The sequence below is a fragment of the Panthera onca genome, chromosome B1 (assembly GCF_046562875.1).
Source record: "Panthera onca isolate mPanOnc1 chromosome B1, mPanOnc1 haplotype 2, whole genome shotgun sequence".
NCBI classification, from domain to species: Eukaryota; Metazoa; Chordata; class Mammalia; order Carnivora; family Felidae; genus Panthera; species Panthera onca.
In genome coordinates, this window is record NC_138342.1 from 38,252,089 (window position 1) to 38,271,064 (window position 18,976).

The 18,976-nt window shown below is 37.8% G+C and overlaps 1 long non-coding RNA gene across 2 annotated transcripts in view; it reads left to right on the forward strand.

Moving 5' to 3' along the window:
* Nucleotides 1–2,023: 2,023 nt before the first annotated feature.
* LOC132693336 (uncharacterized) overlaps nucleotides 2,024–18,976 on the forward strand; it is a 73,915-nt gene continuing 56,962 nt past the window's right edge. For both annotated transcript variants that reach the window (XR_013554925.1, XR_009616737.2), the window contains exons 1-2: nucleotides 2,024–2,143; nucleotides 2,613–2,664. This is a non-coding gene — a long non-coding RNA (uncharacterized LOC132693336). The remainder of the gene's footprint in view (nucleotides 2,144–2,612; nucleotides 2,665–18,976) is intronic.

Below are 18,976 nucleotides of genomic sequence, written 5' to 3' on the forward strand. Positions count from 1 at the left end.
GACACACAATGTTACATTAGTTTCGGGCATACAACATGGTAATTCAACATCTCTATATGTTATGCTATGCTCACCACAAGTATAGCTACCATCCATCACCATATGCCATTACGGTATTCCATTGGCTATACTCCTTATGCTGTGCCTCTTATTTCCATGACTTATTAATTCCATAACTAAAAGTATGTTTTCCTGTTCAGCTACTATTTCACTAGTTTCAACATTTTTAATCAGTGTTCATGCCTCCTATGAAGAATAGTTTAATCTAGTGTGTTACTCAAAAGGATGCAACAGAGCTATCAATTGAGGTTATAGTTTCTGAACACTTGACCGGGGCTGAAGAATCCACTCCAATTTTGCTCACCTGGATATTGGCAGGAAGCCTCAGCTACTCATCAGGTAAGTCTTCCAAGAGGGCTGATAGCAGCATGGAAACCGAACATCCCCAGAGATAGTGACCCACGAGAAAAAGAGAGAGTTCAGGGAATAGAAACAGATGTCCTAGTGTCTTTTATGACCTTATCGTGGAAGTGTCGTACCATCACTTCTGCCAAATCCTACTGGTCACACAGACCCACCCTGTTACAATATGGGAAGGGGTCACACAAGGTCTGAAATACAAGAAGCAAGGATCACGTGGACTATCTTAGAGGTTGGTTACCTCGCTGCTCAAGTGTTTGCGCCCTATGTCCCTGCTTATGTTACAATCCGGATGTAACTTAAAATATTAAGTGTGTCTCATCTTATGATTCTGTAGGACTGGTAAGACTCATTTCATGATGAAGATTTGGGGATGTGTGGTCACTTGTGCCCATGATTTTTTTTTTAATTTCTTAAGGTTTACTTATTTTTGAGAGAGAGAGAGACACAGCACAAGCAGGGGAGGCACAGAGGGAGAGGGAGACACAGATCTGAAGCAGCTTCCAGGCTCTGAGTTGTCATCACGCAGCCCGATGTGAGGGGTCAAACTCACAAACCACGAGGTCATGACCTGGGCCGAAGTCAGACACTCAACCGACTGAGCCACCCAGGTGCCCCACTTGTGCCCAAGATAAGGCATGCTGTCTCTATCCGGAACCAGGAGCATGTCAGAAGTTGTCTTTCAAAACCATTGAATTTTCTGCAGCAGATGTAATAGACTTGTTTCAGAATCCCAACGTTCTGGGTATGATTCTCTTTATGAATGCTGTCTCATAGTCCATTTAATCATTGCTCACCACTGATACCACCAAAACCAAAGTGTCTGCCAGATTCAATGGTTCAAGGGGCAGAGCTGTTTGTATCACAGCTAGGGCCTGTTGCAGAACAAATTCCTGTGCCAGGTTCCACTAACAGCTGTTAGCCCTTTTATAAAAGTGTTAGCACACTTTTATATGAGCCAGAACATTTTCCCTAAATGTGCAATGTACTATCTCCAAAACTCTCGGAAGCCCACCAGGAATTGAGCTTTCTCCTTTGTAATAGGAGACGTGAAAAGTAATACTCTGTCTTCTAATTTGGAGATGTCCCAGCATTCCTCTGAAAATGATGATCACCTCTATAACTGTATTTTTGGGGAGAAGCAGACAACTTGTCTCTTTAGATCATAAGTATCCAAATAGAAAGAAATATATTTGAGAGCTGCACTTAAAGAACAAAATCTGAAGGACTGCATCTGCACCGGCCCTGATTTATATGAGTACATTCTAGACTTTTCTCAGATTCTGTAATGAGACAGAACTTTCATGGCCTATGAGAGTGGATATATTAATTTTGCATGTGGGAAAGAGCATGAATCATCTTTGGGGGTCTGAGGGCAGACTGTGCTGGTCAGGTTCTAGTATGGCATCAATGATCCCTATATTCTGGTTTTAATCCTTTCATGTGGTCCCTTAAATAGTCTCTTTTGTGAAGTCACATTATATAGGGCTAACCTGTGTAACCACTAGAATATTGCATAATTGATGGGGTGTGACTTCTGAGGCTAGGTCATAAAAGACAAGATGATTTTCATTTTTCCCTCTTGCCAAAGGCCAGAGAGGAACTGAGGCTTTATTTCAAGAGCCACTTGAGCCTGCCACCTTGGTAGCACATGTTCCAGCCGCAGTAAAACCTTTCAATAACAACGGCTCTGGACAACATCCCGAATACAGCTTTTTGAGAGGTCTTGAATTATGCACTTCAGCCACTCCTGAATTACTGATCCACAGGAACTTGGGAATAATAAATATTCATTGCTCACAGATGCTAATTTGGTTAAACCTCAGCAGTCGATTGACAGAACCACCTAAACCTAGCTTGGAAACAAAATCAGTGGACTTTATACTCAGATGGACCATCTGTAATATTTGGTAGCACATCTAATTTGGAGATCTGGGGTTCAGCAGGACTTACTACACACATCGATCTATATTGATTGAAGACTCTTTCAATAGGTCTAGGAGTTACCTGATCTACTGCCATTATAGATGTTAGTTAAATCAGAACTAGAGCTGGAATTATTTTTTTGGAATGATTTTTTTTCTTTAAAATAGAAAGAGCCAATAAAGTTCTTTTTTTTATAGAATATGATGTCTGGGAACTAGTCATAAAGCACAAGTTGAATTTCAAAGTTTCCTCTTTTTTTCCCCAAGGCCAAGAGAAAGTGAAAGCCAACTCTCAAAACAAATGGACAGAAAGGATATGGTAAGCTTTAGATTATAAGGCAAAGCTTTTAACCATATTGATAATGAATGTATAGGATATACATATATCCTGTGTGTGTGTGTGTGTGTGTGTGTGTGTGTAACCCTATAAACAATACCACATATGATACTGAATTATTATGAATTTTTGCCCAAAATTCTCAGAAGGAATGTCATTTGGAGTCATAACTATGTAGCTTAGGGGAATACTGTAGCTTATGTGACTTAGGGGAATACTGTTACAGGCTAGAATGGAGTCATAGAGTCTTACAATTTTTATGTAGACAGATATCTGAAAGCAAAGTCAAAATCTGCAAAATTCTTTTGAAGGTTAAATCTGCCCAAAGCACCTTAGCTTTTTATTTTGCTTTCATTCTGTAAGAATGACACAGACCTTACCAAAAAAGACTTTGGTTTGTTTGCTTGAAAACAAAAGAAGTAATACATCCAAAATTCAATTTAAAGCATCTCAGGTAAGATTGGGATTTTGAAATAAGCATTTTATCACCAGGCCCAGAAAGCAGTGGAGACTCATATGTTGTGTGCTTATATATGAACAACAGAGAGCTAAAGTTTCCCTGTCTCTCCCTCATTTTCCGCTGAAGCAACACAACCTCAGAAAAGAGCAGAATTGCCCATCACCCTACACATTGCAAGGTGATGAACCAGCCCACTGATGTGGGTCAAGTCCCGCCATTACTAGCTCACAACTGAGGGCTTAAGAAGACTACAGTTATAAGAGAGGAATGTCTTTGGAGAGGATTATTGGTGAGCTACGCGTATCTCAAACACGAGGAAGTGAACAGAAGCACTTTGCCCTCAAGGCAGTACAAACAGGGGATTTGTACCATGAATTCTAACACATTTCAAGTTTGCACCATGCCTAAGGAAAAAAAAAAAATTATTTGAGAGAGAGAGAGGGAGACACAGAATCCAAAGCAGGCTCCAAGCTGTCAGCACAGAGCCTCAGAGCCCAACGCGGGGCTTGAATTCAGGAACAATAAGCTGAAGCTGGACACCTAATCAACTGAGCCACCCAGGCACCCCAGAAATATAAGGCTAAGAGCCATACGCTTGGTGGAAGAGAGGAGGCGTGGCTCTGCCTGGAGACAACTGTGCTTCCCTATAGGAAGGTGCCCATTTGCTTTGTATACTCTGTGTGTCACTGAGCCATACTGGGGCCTTTTCAAATTAACTACAAACAAGAGTAATTCATGCCGTGCATAAGGTGCAATAAGATGCTAGTGTAGGTTATTACACACATTAGTGTGTGTGTGTCCGTGTGTTTGGTGGGGGGAATGCACAGGCAGGCATGTGTGTTCACTTTTGGGGGTAAGGGGGTAAAGGGCACTTTTTAAATGGCCAGCCAGAGAAGAGGCATTGATCTGTCAAAACTCCCAATTAAAAGAAGGAAGGAAGGAAGAGAGAAAGAGAGAAAGAGAGAGAGAGAGAAAGAAAGAAAAAAAAGGAAGAAAGAAAGAAAGAAAGAAAGAAAGAAAGAAAGAAGAAAGGGAGAGAGAAAGGAGGAGCAAGGGAGGGGGAGAAAGGGAGGGAGGAAACAGATTAGCCATATCTAGAAGACATGTGAGCCAGATTGTTTTGTGCTAATTAATTTAGACCTTTCCTTCAATTACGACTTCTCTGCATCCTCAAAATTCCAGTACTGGGGTTGTAAGATACTGGCCAGGAAGTGGGAAGGAGTACGAGATAGAATAATTGAGACGTCAACCACACCCCTCTTCCCTCTTGGAGGCATCACAATCTAAAGGAACCTCAAACTGGCAGAGGGGTGCAGCTTTAATACTAAATGGCATGGAGTACTGAGATTAAGCTGGGATGGATACTCCCATTTCATTATCTAACAGTGGGGGGAAAATCACAGAATTGCCTTTATAACCAAATGTCAGGGATGAATTAGTGCACTGATTAGGTTTGAAGATATATGAGGCAGAGTGGGAAAAATAAAGTTCTTTTCTGATTCTACCTTCATGAGTACTCATATTACACAGAACAAAAATCTTAGGCACCACCAGACACATAATAGATGCTCCGGAAACATAGCCCTCATTGTTAGTTAACGCTCCAACTGCATATCTTTGTGGATATATAATTTCCACGTGTAAAATCAAGCATAATCTTTCTTTTTTTTCTTTTCTTTTCTTTCTTTTTTTTTTTTTTTTGCCAAGGATGACATGGATATTGGCATGAAAATGACCACAGGAAAATGTCGATGCTTTACACATACTAAACTGAGTCTTTCTTGTTTAAATGTATTTTTGTGCAGATGGAAAATGATTTTTCTTTTGGTTTGTATCTGTTTCGTAAAATGGGTATTAACTTTCTCATGGGACTAAACAAAATGTTATTTAATATAAATAAACATAATATGTTTGTTTATATTAAGTACAACAAAACAGAATATAGTGCACACAAAGTGTATGTAAGTGTTGAGGAGTCTGGCTTCTGGCCAAAATCCTATGTGTGATCTTTTAGGCCTTACCATAGGCAAAGACACAGCATCACGTCCTAGGCATCGTGGGGAAAAGTTACCTTCCACACAGTAAACTCGACATATAGTGCATTCTAGTCTCCGGGGGGAGTTTCAGTCAAGGACTCAAGCCTGCCAACACTAGCTAAGTTCATAAGTATGTTTGCATCTCTAGCCCAGGTTTTCTCCATCTGAAGCATTCTTATCAGGGAGCCTTGGCTAAAGCACTTTTCTCCACTCTGAGTTTGAGCTTGTTTAGGGCTGGCCCTTCCCCTCTCCATCTTCCGGCTCCTCAGGTCCCTGAAGGACCTTTGCAGACATCTTGTTCAATGCTCCGCAGCAGTAGGAAGGTTCAGCCCACCTATGCTGCCTGTCACCTGACCCTCTTCCATTACCATTCTGGGGTGGAGGGGCAGGAATGGAACACTAGGGAGCCTGGGCCTTTCCTTTTGGCCTCTTGCTTATACTCTTACAGTAAATGAATAGAGGCGTGGTTGTTACTTTCAGTTTAGCTCATTATCCTGAGCACTTCTATACCTGCTAAGCTCAACAGACACAGCTTTCATTATATTCTCAAAAGGAACTATTTTCACTAAAATGCTAAAGTATCTTGCTTGGTGAGTCTCGACCCATCGAGGAGCTTAGTTTTTGTGACAAGAATAAGAATGGATTTGATTAAGTCTCTTTAAATCACAATGTAATATGTTTTTCAAGATGCTTGTTGAAAGAGTCAAGGAAGCCACAGATATAATGAGCCAGGTTAAGAAGCATAAATAGTAAAGGCTTTGTTTCACATACTAGTGCATATGCACAGAGCTCAGTATTTTACACATTACGTTTTATCTTCTTTAAACAATAAAACAGAACTATGAGGTAGGTCTTGTTATTCTCATCTTATTAAAAAACGCAAAAAAAATTACGGAATTTAACAACATTATGTAGCCAATACGGTGTTTGACTCCAAAGTCATCTTCCTTAACCACACCGTTACTTCCCATAGATGATAGAACTAATACTTCCCTCATTCTTAGACTCTTAAGAAATCTTCCATGTTATAAAACCAAATTCAACCAGGGTATATCATTCGTATTGTAATTTATTTGAGCAGATGGGGCAGAATAAAAACTTACCAGGGGCCAAGTATTCCTTACACATTTTGTTTTCTTAATCGTCACTCACTCAATTGCCTTCCGTCTCATAAGCATTTTCTACTACACTTGATCATTTAGGCCTATCGTGTTCCCTAGAGAAGTGGGTCACTTTTCTTTTTTATTAAATCTGATGATTTGTTTTCCTGATACTAAATAATATTGTATACCCAACAATATATCAGTTACCTTCAAAATCACATCCTGCTATAGCCACATAGTAATCTTCAAGGTCACCAATAAATTGATGTACACCACGAATTATCACTTTTTGAAAGTGGCATAGTTTCTGGTATGTTCTATCATAGGCCCTCTTCTCAGTAAGTTTTAAAGTTGTAAAAATATTAGACACATGACTGTAAATGTAAATCACCAATACCTGTAGAAAGAAGTGATGTCTTGGTTTAATATATAAAGCCTGGGCATTGGAGTCAAACAATAATGTTAATTGTAACTACAGCCCTGAAGAGCTGCATGAGTTTGGAAGGGTATTAACTTCTCCGAGTCACAATCTCTTCACTATGAAAGAAGGATTTCTCTCCTTTTACAATTATTTTGAAAAAAAAAAAAGTCTATATAATGTATCAAAAATGCCTGGCTCACCCTTTGGCAGCTAATAATATAAAGGTCAAACCATTTTTGACAGCTAGGCTTGTGTTAAGAGTTTCATACCTTTTATCTGATTTGATTTAAGCCTCACAGAAACATTATGAGCTAGAGACTTGTTTCAGGATGCATATCTTCCCATTTATTCATTTTCTGAAAAAAGGAATATGCACATTCCATTTCTAATGTTTTTATCAAGAGCTGTGCTGTGGACTGAATTGTGTTGCCCCCAAATTCATCATTGAAGCACTGACCCCCAGTGTGACTGTATTTAGAGATGGGGACTTTGGGAGGTAATTATGATGAGATGAGATCATGAGACTAGGTCCTCTTAATGGGATTAGTTGCTTTATAAGAAAAGGTAGAGAGAAAGATTGTTCTCTCTGCCATTCAAGATACAGGGAGAAGGTGGCTGTCAACAGATCATAAAGAGGGCCTTCTGGTGAAGGTGCCTTCTTGTTGGTGTCTTGGTCTTGGACTTCTAGATCTTGAGCTTTGCCTCCAGAGCTGTCTGTTGTTTAAGCCACCGAGTCTATGGTATTATGTTGTAGCTGCCCAAGTAGTTTAACACAAGCTAAAAGAAGTATCTTAAATATATTATTTAAAATAATAATTATTATCTGATTGCATAAGCTTATTCTAGCAATTGAATTTCAGTTATTATGTTCTATATGTTTTTCAACACCGACATCAAATAACCATTTCCTTTTTCTCTTATGCATTGCTAATTTCTAATAATGCCATCTAAAATAATCCCCTTATTTTTTCTTCTTTTCTCAAGAGACAAAAGTCTTTGAGAGCAGGGACTATCTCCTTTCAACTTTTAATTCTTGTGTAACCTACAGCATTTACTCACTAACTAGGTAATTGAACTAATATAATATGTGGATGGAAGAAGATTAAGTTTTATTCCATATACTTTATACTACTTGATTTATATTCATTAGGAGAAGTGTATATCACTTATTTTATTCTTAAAAATCTCATAACAGGATAAAGGACCTGAATGTGAGACAGGAAACCATCAAAACCTTAGAGGAGAAAGCAGGAAAAGACCTCTCTGACCTCAGCCGTAGCAATCTCTTACTCGGCACATCCCCAAAGGCAAGGGAATTAAAAGCAAAAGTGAATTACTGGGACCTTATGAAGATAAAAAGCTTCTGCACAGCAAAGGAAACAACCAACAAAACTAAAAGGCAACCAACGGAATGGGAAAAGATATTTGCAAATGACACATCGGACAAAGGGCTAGTATCCAAAATCTATAAAGAGCTCATCAAACTCCACACCCGAAAAACAAATAACCCAGTGAAGAAATGGGCAGAAAACATGAATAGACACTTCTCTAAAGAAGACATCCGGATGGCCAACAGGCACATGAAAAGATGTTCAACGTCGCTCCTTATCAGGGAAATACAAATCAAAACCACACTCAGATACCACCTCACGCCAGTCAGAGTGGCCAAAATGAAGAAATCAGGAGACTATAGATGCTGGAGAGGATGTGGAGAAACAGGAACCCTCTTGCACTGTTGGTGGGAATGCAAATTGGTGCAGCCGCTCTGGAAAGCAGTGTGGAGGTTCCTCAGAAAATTAAAAATAGACCTACCCTATGACCCAGCAATAGCACTGCTAGGAATTTATCCAAGGGATACAGGAGTACTGATGCATAGGGGCACCTGTACCCCAATGTTTATAGCGGCACTCTCAACAATAGCCAAATTATGGAAAGAGCCTAAATGTCCATCAACTGATGAATGGATAAAGAAATTGTGGTTTATATACACAATGGAATACTACGTGGCAATGAGAAAAAATGAAATATGGCCTTTTGTAGCAACATGGATGGAACTGGAGAGTGTGATGCTAAGTGAAATAAGCCATACAGAGAAAGACAGATACCATATGGTTTCACTCTTATGTGGATCCTGAGAAACATAACAGAAACCCATGGGGGAGGGGAAGGAAAAAAAAAAAAAAAAAAAAGAGGTTAGAGTGGGAGAGAGCCAAAGCATTAGAGACTGTTAAAAACTGAGAACAAACTGAGGGTTGATGGGGGGTGGGAGGGAGGGCAGGGTGGGAGGGAGGGCAGGGTGGGTGATGGGTATTGAGGAGGGCACCTTTTGGGATGAGCACTGGGTGTTGTATGGAAACCAATTTGACAGTAAATTTCATATATTAAAAAATAAAAAAAAATAAAAAAAATAAAAAAAAAAAAAACATTTGTACACAAAAAAAAAAAAAAAAAAATCTCATAACAAAATATATTATGGTATGAGCTCATTCTTATTCATATGTATATAGAGAGATAGAGAGAATATATATATACATATATATATAGAGCATGTATATATATTCATATAGATTTATATACAGATACATGCAGAAATATAACATGAACATACTTATGCATCAAAGATAGCACCCTAATATGTTTGTGGGTGACTTTATCTCATAAATATTTATGTATATCTTTATTTTTTCAAAATCTACTGCTTTTAATTCTATTTAAAATGATCATTAATATTCAGATTATTTTTTTCAAAAATGTTAACAGTCACCATTTTAATAAAGCTGTAAAATAATAATTAGACTCACAGAATTTCATCCCATAAATGCTAATCCAGATTACTTCAGGTCAACTGTCAAATTCAGTGACACTTAACTGATTCAAGGTTGTTTTAATCATATTTTATCGAGTTCAGTAGACATAAAAACTGAATGAAGCACAATGGGGATGTTTAAAATGCTTTGAGTGTTTACCAAATATTAATGTCTCACCATGTTCTACTTTTTAGGAAATTAAAAAAGAGAGAAATGGCTTTTGTATCTAGGCCATGCTTTAGGCTAGAAGAGGCAAAGCATACTGTTATTTGAGAATTACATTTAGAGTACATTTTGAGGTCAATGTCATTAGATATTAATTTAAATTAGTTAATTGTTTAAAAATGTATTCTCTATAGGCATGTAATACTGAAAACATCTCATTTAAAATGTAGGCAATTAATTTAAAATAAAGCATTTTAAAAGAAATTCAATAATTAGCATACGTATTCTGTTGTCACTATATAATACAATTCTTTTCTTTTTTCTTTTCCTGTTTTAAGTTTAAATTTTAGTTAACATACAATCCAATATTAGCTTCAGGAGGTGAATTCAGTGATCCATCACTTACATACAACACTCAGTGCTCATCACAAGTGCCCTCCTTAATACCCATCACCCATCTAGCCCATCCCCCACTCACCTCCTTCCATCAACCCTCAGTTTATTCTCTATCTTTAAGAATCCCTTGTGGTTTGTTTCCTTCTCTTCCCTTCCACCTCCCCAATATGTTCATCTGTTTTGTTTCTTACATTGCACATATGAGTGAAATTATATGGTATTTGTCTTCCTCTGATTACCTTATTTCCCTTAGCACAATACATTCTAGTTCCATCTATATCATTGCAAATGGCAAGGAAAAGCTCTCAGTTTTTCCCCATTAAGGATGACATTAGCTGTGGATATTTCATATATGGCCTTTATGCTTTGAGGTATGTTCAATCTATCCCTATTTTGTTGAAAGTTTTTATCAAGAATCGATGTTGTATTTTGCCAAATGCTTTTTCTGCATCTATTGACAGGATCATATGATTTTTATCCTTTTATTAATATGGTGTATCACATTGATTGATTTGCAATTATTGAACCAGCCCTGCATTCCAGGAATAAATCCCACTGGATCATGGTGAATAATTCTTTTAATATACTGATGAATTCACTTTGCTAATATCTTGTTGAGAAGTTTTGCATCCTGATTCATCAGGCATATTGGCCTGTAATTATTTTTAGTGGGGTCTTCATGTAGTTTTGGAGTCAAGGTAATGCTGTCTTTGCAGAATGAGTTTGGAAGTTTTCCTTCTATATCTAGTTTTGGAACAGTTTGAGAAGAATAGGTATTAACTCTTCTTTAAACATCTGGTACCATTCCCCTGGGAAGGCATCTGGCCCAAGACTCTTGTTTGTTGGGAGACTATTGATTACAGATTCAATTTCTTTGCTGGTTATGGGTCTGTTCAAATTTTCTATTTCTTCCTGTTTCAGTTTTAATAGTTTGTGAGTTTCTAAGAATTTGTCCATTTCTTCCAAATTGCCCAGTCTGTTGGCATATAACTTTTCATAGCATTCTCTTACAATTGTTTGTATTTCTGTGGTGTTGGTTGTGGTCTCTCCTCGTTCATTTGTGATTTTACCTATTTGGGTCCTCTCTCTTTTCTTTTTAATAGACCTGTCTAGGGGTTTATCAATTTTATTAATTCTTTCAAAGAAGCAGCTCTTAGTTTTGTTGATCTGTTGCACTGCTTTTCTTTTCCTCTCTTCTGCTGGTTTTAGGCTTTATTTGCTTTCCCTTTTGTAATCCCTTTAGGTTTAAGGTTAGTTTATGGATTCGGGAACTTTCTAACTTCTTGAGATAGATCTGAATTGCAATGCTCTTCCCTCTTAGGATTGCCTTTGCTACATCCCAAAGGTTTTGGACTGTCACATTTCATTTTCATTTGAGTCCGTGTATTTTTTTTTTATTTCTTCTTTAATTTCCTGGTTAATCCATTCATTCTTTGGTAGTGTGTTTTTTAACTTCAATGTATTTGAGGGCTTTCCTATTTTTATTTTCTTGTGGTCGGCTTCAAGTTTCATAGCATTGTGATCTGAAAATATGCAAGTAATGATCATGATTTTTTTTTACTTGTTGAGGGCTGATTTGTGACCCAGTATGTGATCCACTCTGGAGAATGTTCCATGTGCATTGGAAAAGACTGTGTATTCTGTTGCTTAGGATGAAATGTTCTGAATATATCTGTTAAGTCCATCTGTCATTCAAAGCCATCGTTTCCCTGTTGATTTTGTGTTTAGGTGATCTGTCCATTGCTGTGAGGGGCGGGGGTTAAAGTCCCTGCTATTATTGTATTATTATCAATGAGTTTCTTTATGTTTGTTATTAAATAATTTATATATTTGGGTGCTACAAGTTGGGCATAAATATTTAAAATTGTTAAATCTTGATGGATGGACCCCTTAATTGTGATATAATGCCTTTATTCAGCTCTTGTTACAGTCTTTGTTTTAAAATCTAGTTTGTCTCGAGCTCGCTTCGGCAGCACATATACTAAAATCTAGTTTGTCTGATATAAGTATAGCTACTTTGGCTTTCTTTGGATGCATGATAGATGGTTCTCCATCTTCTCACTTTCAATCTGCAGGTGTCTTTACCTCTAAAATGAGTCTCTTGTAGGCAACATATAGATGGATCTTGTTTTTTTGTTTGTTTTTAATCTATTCTGATACTCTATGTCTTCTGATGAGAACATTTAGCTCATTTACATTCAGAATGATTACTGAAAGATATGAATTTAGTGTTATTGTGTTATCTGTAGACTTGATGTTTCCAGTGATGCTACATGGTCCTTTCTGTCTTTGTTGCTTTTGGTCCTTTAAAAAAATTTGTTTTAATGTTTATTTATTTTTGAGAGAGAGGGAGAGAGAAAGCAGAGAAGGAACAGAGAGAAAGGGAGACACAAAATCTAAAGCAGGCTCCAGGTTCTGAGCTGTCAGCACAAAGGCTAACACGGGGCTCGAGCCCATGAACCATGAGATCATGACCTGAGCTGAAGTCAGATGCTCAACAGGCTGAACCACCAGGCACCTCAACTTTTGGTCTTTTTGTCTTTTGTCCACTCAAAGAGGTGCCCTTAAAATTTCATGTAGGGATAGTTTAATGGTCACAAACTCCTGTAGTTGTTTGTTTGTTTTGTTTGTTTGTTTTGCCTGGATAATTCTATCTTTCCTTTTATTTTGAATGGCAGTCTTGCTGGATAGAGTGCTCTTGGCTGCATATCTTTTCCATTCAGCACGTTAAATATATTTTGCCATTCCTTTCTGGCCTGCCAACTTTCTGTGGACAGATCTTTTGTGAACCTGATGTGTCTTCTCTTAAAGTTTAAGGACTTTTTTTTCCCTGTTGATGTTGGGATTCTTTCCTTGCCTGTGTATTTTGTGAATTTGACTATGCTATGTTTTGATGATGGCTGGACTTTGTTGAATTTAATGGGAGCTCTCTGTACTTCTTGGATTTCTGATGTCTGTGCCCTTCCCGAGATTAGGGAAGTTTTCAGCTATAATTTGTTCATAAGAAACTTCTGCCCCTTTTTCTCTGTCTTCATCTTCTGTGACTGCTATGATTTGAATGTTATTATGTATTAATAAATCACTGAGTTCTGTAAGTATGTCATTGTGATCCCTGATCTTTGTTTTCCTGTTCTCTTCAGCTTCATCATTTTCCATAATTTTACCCTTTGTATCACTAATTTGCTCCTCTGTCTCATCCATCCTCGTTTTTATGGCCTCCATTTGTGTTTGCAACCCAGTTATAGCATTTTTAATTTTGGCCTGGCTAGATTTTAGTTACCTTGCCCTGCAGAAAGGGATTCTCTGGTGTCTTCTGTGATTTTTCAAGCCCAGCCAGTATCCATAAATCGCTATATTAAATTCTAGTTCAGGCATCTTACTTATAACTGCATTGACTAAATTCCTGGCTGTAATTTCTTCCTGTTCTTTCTTTTGAGGTGAATTACTCTGTCTTGTCATTTTGGAGGAAGAAAAGAACAATAATAATAATAATAGAATAAAATACAAATTTAAAAATTATAAAAATCAAATAAAAGAAGCTAGATCCTAAGTGTGTTTTGTGTGGTTGTTACAAGAAGTTTGATAGAAAAAAAAAAAAAAAAAGGAGAGAAAAGAATAAAGAAGAGAGAAAAAAATTAAAAATTTAAAAAATCAAAAAAAATTAAATTTAAATTAAATGAAAAACAAATACTTGGCTCTTTATGTATCCAAGAAACAAAATAAAAGAAAAATAACATCAGCGAAAACAAAAACTAAAGCAACAACAACAAAAGGAACAAACAAAAAAACCTAATTGAAACTAGATCCAGTTTCCCCTAGAGCTGAAACTTTGCAGTAGTCTATGGTGAGTAGACTAAGATAGTGGAAGGGACTTGTGCTGGTCTTCTGAGGGAGGGGTCTGCTTCTCTGATTCTTGGGCCAACCTACCCTAGTGGAGATGTGCCTGGAGGGCACAGTGGGATAGGGCTTGGTGTAACAACTCTGTTCTCCACTTGGTGGCACTGTTTAACTTACTGAGGTGTATCAGTGTTGGTGGGCTAATGGTGAAAATGGCATCACCTCACATTCTAGTCTCCAGAGTGGGAAGTTCACACCCTCACAGACATGTGATCGGTCACCCACCCTTTGACCCCTGTTTCTGTCAGCTCCCCACCCTCCCCCTGTCTGTGTCTGAGCTGTCCATCTGCCAAGTGGTGCCTCTCTCCAGAGTGCCTCTCAGGCACAGCTGTTTCAAAACCCCACACCTCAGAGACCCCTGTGGTTCAGACCCTTAGTGATCTGGGGGAGGTTCTCGCTGTGCTATGGCCAGGGCCAGCTTGTCCCTGGAAACACTGTGTAGCACAGGCTCAGAGTTTGTGGTAAATTGCAACATGCAGCCAGCACCAGGGTTTGCTATCCTCAGGAGGTGTCTTTGTTCTTATATGAGTAAACATGGCAGCTTGATGGTGCCTGCCAGGTCCTTTGCACTCCAAGCAGGGGAACTGCTTCTCCCTGTGCAACCCACAGGATCCTCAGTCTGCACTGCCCACTCCTGGGGGCTTTGCCTGCTTTCTCACCAGAGCACTGCCAGGTGCTGACTCTGAAATTTCTGACTCTGTGCTCCACTATTTATAAAAAACAAAAAAACAAAAAAACAAAACAAAACCAAAAAAAAAAAAAAAACCTGGCTATATTAAAACCCTCTCTTTTTTTCCTTGTCAATGGTTTTGGGGGACAGTTTTCTTGTGGAGTCCCCTGTGTATGTCTTCATTCTGTCTCTCCAGCTGCTTTCAGGGGTAGTGCTTTCTTGCACAAACCTGATTTGTTGCTCTCTCCTTCTGTCTTTCTCCTCTCTGAGAAAATGACTCCCTCTCCTTTTTGGCACCGTGGCTCTTCTCTTCTCCAAGCCACCTCTCTGCACCATGTACCTGCCACATTCTCTCCTTCAAATTATACAGATTTCTCTGTTAATCCTCAGATCTATTTCCTAGGTGTTCAAAATGGTTTGACGTTGATCTAGGTGTGGGAGAGGGATAAGATAAGCCCAGGGTCCCCTTACTACTATGCCATCTTAACTCTTCCACAAATATTTTTCAAGAATATATAAATAAATAAAAATGTTGAGGCATTTATCACACCCTTTGAGAAGAATTTAAATTATAAATTCAATTTAGAGAAACAATATAGTATTTTGGATAAGAACACAAAATCTAACAAGAATCTAACAACAAATATCAAATTAAGCACTTGTTAACTATGTGGCATCGAACAACTTTCCTTACTCAACTTTTCTTTAGTTTTTTGTTTGTTTTATTAGGCAAGATTTTAATTTTTCTGGAACTCAAGTGTCATCATTTGTGAGAAGGTAATGATATTTACCTATTTACCTCATGGGTTCCTTTAGATATTTAAATGCATTTGAATATGAAAGCAGTTAGAATAGTAGCTGGCACTGGGGAGCCTGGGTGGCTCAGTTGGTTGAGCTTCCGGCTTTGGCTCAGGTCATGATCTCACGGTTTGTGGGTTCGAGCCCCGCATCAGGTTCTGTGCTGACAACTCAAAGCCTAGAGCCTGCTTCAGATTCTTGTTTCTCTCTCTCTCTCTCTCTCTCTCTCTCTCTCTCTCTGACCCTCCCCTGTTCATGCTCTGTCTCTGTCTGTCAAAAATAAATAAATGTAAAAATTAAAAAAAATTAAAAAAAAGAATAGTAGCAGGCATATAATGTGACCTAAATGCATATCTACTTCTTTATGATTATCAACCTATCAGTGTTTCAGTCTAAGGTTAAAAATCTTACCTTTCCTCACTTTTGTGATTGGTTCTAAATTGTGTCTGGTTCTAAATCTTCATGCTAATAATACCAGAAATGTTCTGCCAGAAATGTTTTTTTACAGGGTTTGCTTTGAAGGATTGGTGTCAGTGTATGATTGATTCATGTGCTACTGAACTAAAGCTTTTGATGTACTTGTCAATCTCATTTGAATCTTATCAATTTTTCTGTCTTAAATATGGATAAAAAAATCTGTCTTAAAGAAAAATAATGTAAGTTTACATCTCATTCCGTGATGATTCTCTTCACTGGTCTTCAGTGTGGTAAGAAAAACTAAAAAGACTTTTTTCATAACATTTCCCAGTCCTCTCTGTCCTTACCCATACTCAATTTATTCAGCTATTCTGCTTTGACAAAACATTCTATAGCATTAAACAATTTGGGATGGCAGGACAGAAGTGCCATAAATGGATCCATAACCCACAAACAAATTCAGCCTTGAGACTTACTCTTCTCTGGACATGAATTTCACTCTTCCGCGTGGTTCTTTTGGAAAGTTCTAACCCTTTATACATCCATTGCTGACTCTCTTCCAAAAAAATACTTTTTTTTTTCTTTTTTAAGATCCTATGATGTCTCAGCTTCTTTAATAAAGAGTTTTTATTTCTCTAGATTTTTAGTTGCCTCTTTTTAGTCCTGCTCTCAAGGTCCTTGGTCCATAAACCTATTTGAGGACATAAATATTTTATATAATTACAATTACAACTAGATTCGTTTTAATAACTGTCCAACCTCACCCAAGTACATATATCAAATTATACATATGTTCTTATTCTCTATTGGCTCTCTGAATGTCAGAATTCTGTAGTAGTTTTACTAGTTTTCTGGAAATTTAGTTGGAAAGATTGACTGAACAAGGACTTTGATTATACTGGCATTGCTTTTGCAATTGCCTTTGCTCATTCTATAGAATAAGAGTTGACTTGACTCATATATAAGCCCAATGCTCATTTGAATGGTGCCAGGATAGCTCAATTTCTACAAAATGTCTTGACTTGGGCATCAGACTGTACTTGGTCATCCCCACTTTCTCAGGAGTCCTCATCCCCAGCCTCCCCCAGTTTGTCTCCACTTAAGATATATCCAGATGCCCAGATGTTGCATGTCTGTTTCCAGGGAGTCTAGAGCAGTATTATATTTGCTTTTCTCTTTGCATTCTTTATCATAAGCCCTGATTCACTTAAGCATTCCTTTATTGTACTGAAGAACCAACACTCAAATAAAATACAAACAAATTGAAACCAAATATTGTTTTGGTTGAGCCTAGGTGGCTCAGTTGGTTGAGCATCTGACTCTTGATTTCAGCTCAGGTCATGATCTCGGAGTTGTGGAATTGAGCCCCGTGTAAGGTTCTGCACTGGGCATGGAACCTGCTTGAGATTCTCTCTCCCTCTCCCTCTCTCTATATCTCTCTCTCACTCTATTCCTCTCTCTCACTCTATTTCTCTCTCTCTCTCTGTCTCTCCCTCTATCCTTGTACCCATCTTGCATGTTCTCTCACTCTAAAATAAAACAAACAAAAAATAATATTGTTCTTCTTAGGGCTTCCTCTCAAATGTTAATTTTCCTCAAAGAATAATGGATAATTATGAATGATTGGAAAAGAGTCAAATAGATGAAAAGTGAGAAAGAAAAGTTTAATGATTAATAGTTCAAAGTATTATTTGCTATACAATCATGTATGTATCTATCATTATGCCTATCCTGTGAACTCCACCAGGTTAGAAAGTGTATATTTGCATATCACAACTAGCACAATGCTGGGCTGGCCATGGGAAGACACAAGGATACCTGCATTTGATGAATAAAGTTAATCTGCTTTTATCTAATTTTATGCTTAAATATATATTCATTCTTCCATTTGAACTTTGGAACATTTTTTTAAACATTTTAAAAATAAGACAGAGCTGACCTGTAAAGGTAATCACAGACCTAAAAGCCTTATGATTCAAAGACAAGGAACATCTTCATCAAATTCTATAATAAATTAAGCTCAGTGGAAAAGCTGTTGACTGCTGTCTTCTGCGTTTTCAAGAAGACAAAAGTTTTAATCAGTGGAACCTTCGGCAGCTATTTCTCCCAATGATGGTTTTCATTGTTATGTCTGATTGTCTTGTCCCCTCATGCTTAGCTGACACTAACATGGTCGTTGCATTCACTCAGAGCTCTTACCCCTCCTGGGACTTCCTCTGTCCATAGTTTACTCATCGGTTGTCTTCCTTCTTTCTTTGTTCTATCTTTCCATCTGTCTATCTGTCTCTCTGTCTCTCTCTTTCTCTGTACACACACACACACACACACACACACACACACACCCTATTCATCCTGGTTCTGTACAAACTTCTGTTTAATACAAAAATAAACAAATTATTGTAATGTAGAAAAACAATTACATTTTAGTGATATTATGTATTTTTCTGGTCTCTCACCAAATCTGAAATCATGATCTAGAATGGGAGAGGAACTTTGAACTAATTTAGTGCAATCTCCATCTATACATTGTTACAAAGTATAATAACAAGGGCCAAATGATTCACATGTATTATACATAATCTTCCTAACAACCCAAGATAATATTATCAAATGTTATATATAAGAGAATGAAGCCCAAAGAAGTAACTTCTACAGTACGACCTAGGTAGTAGTTGTTGAGTCAGTATCTAATTTAATACTATTTGAATCTGAAGTCCATTGCCTTTCTATTAGGTTAGATGGCATTTGTTTAATGCACGTCCTAAGTGTTGGACATTTTTGGTGATGCAAAAGGCATTAAGTGGCAACTGTATACATTTTTAACATCTTTGTTAGAAAGGTCTTCCCTGTCTTGACTAGGATCTTGCCAGGTATTTTGCCCTCTATAGCTACATTTTCATGTCAGTGCCTCAAACACTTCAAGCTAGCTATTTGACCCAAAGTACCTCCCTTAAAAAAAAATGTTTTGTCATAAGAAATGATGTCCAGATCCCTTCCCTCCTGATTTGTACTGATGTTTTCTGGCTAGCTCTAGATTGATTTGTGGCTTCTTATTTCTAGGACCAGTGGTAAGAGAGACAGTGTAGCAACTGGGCTTTGTACAGACTGGGAAAAGATGCTCAAA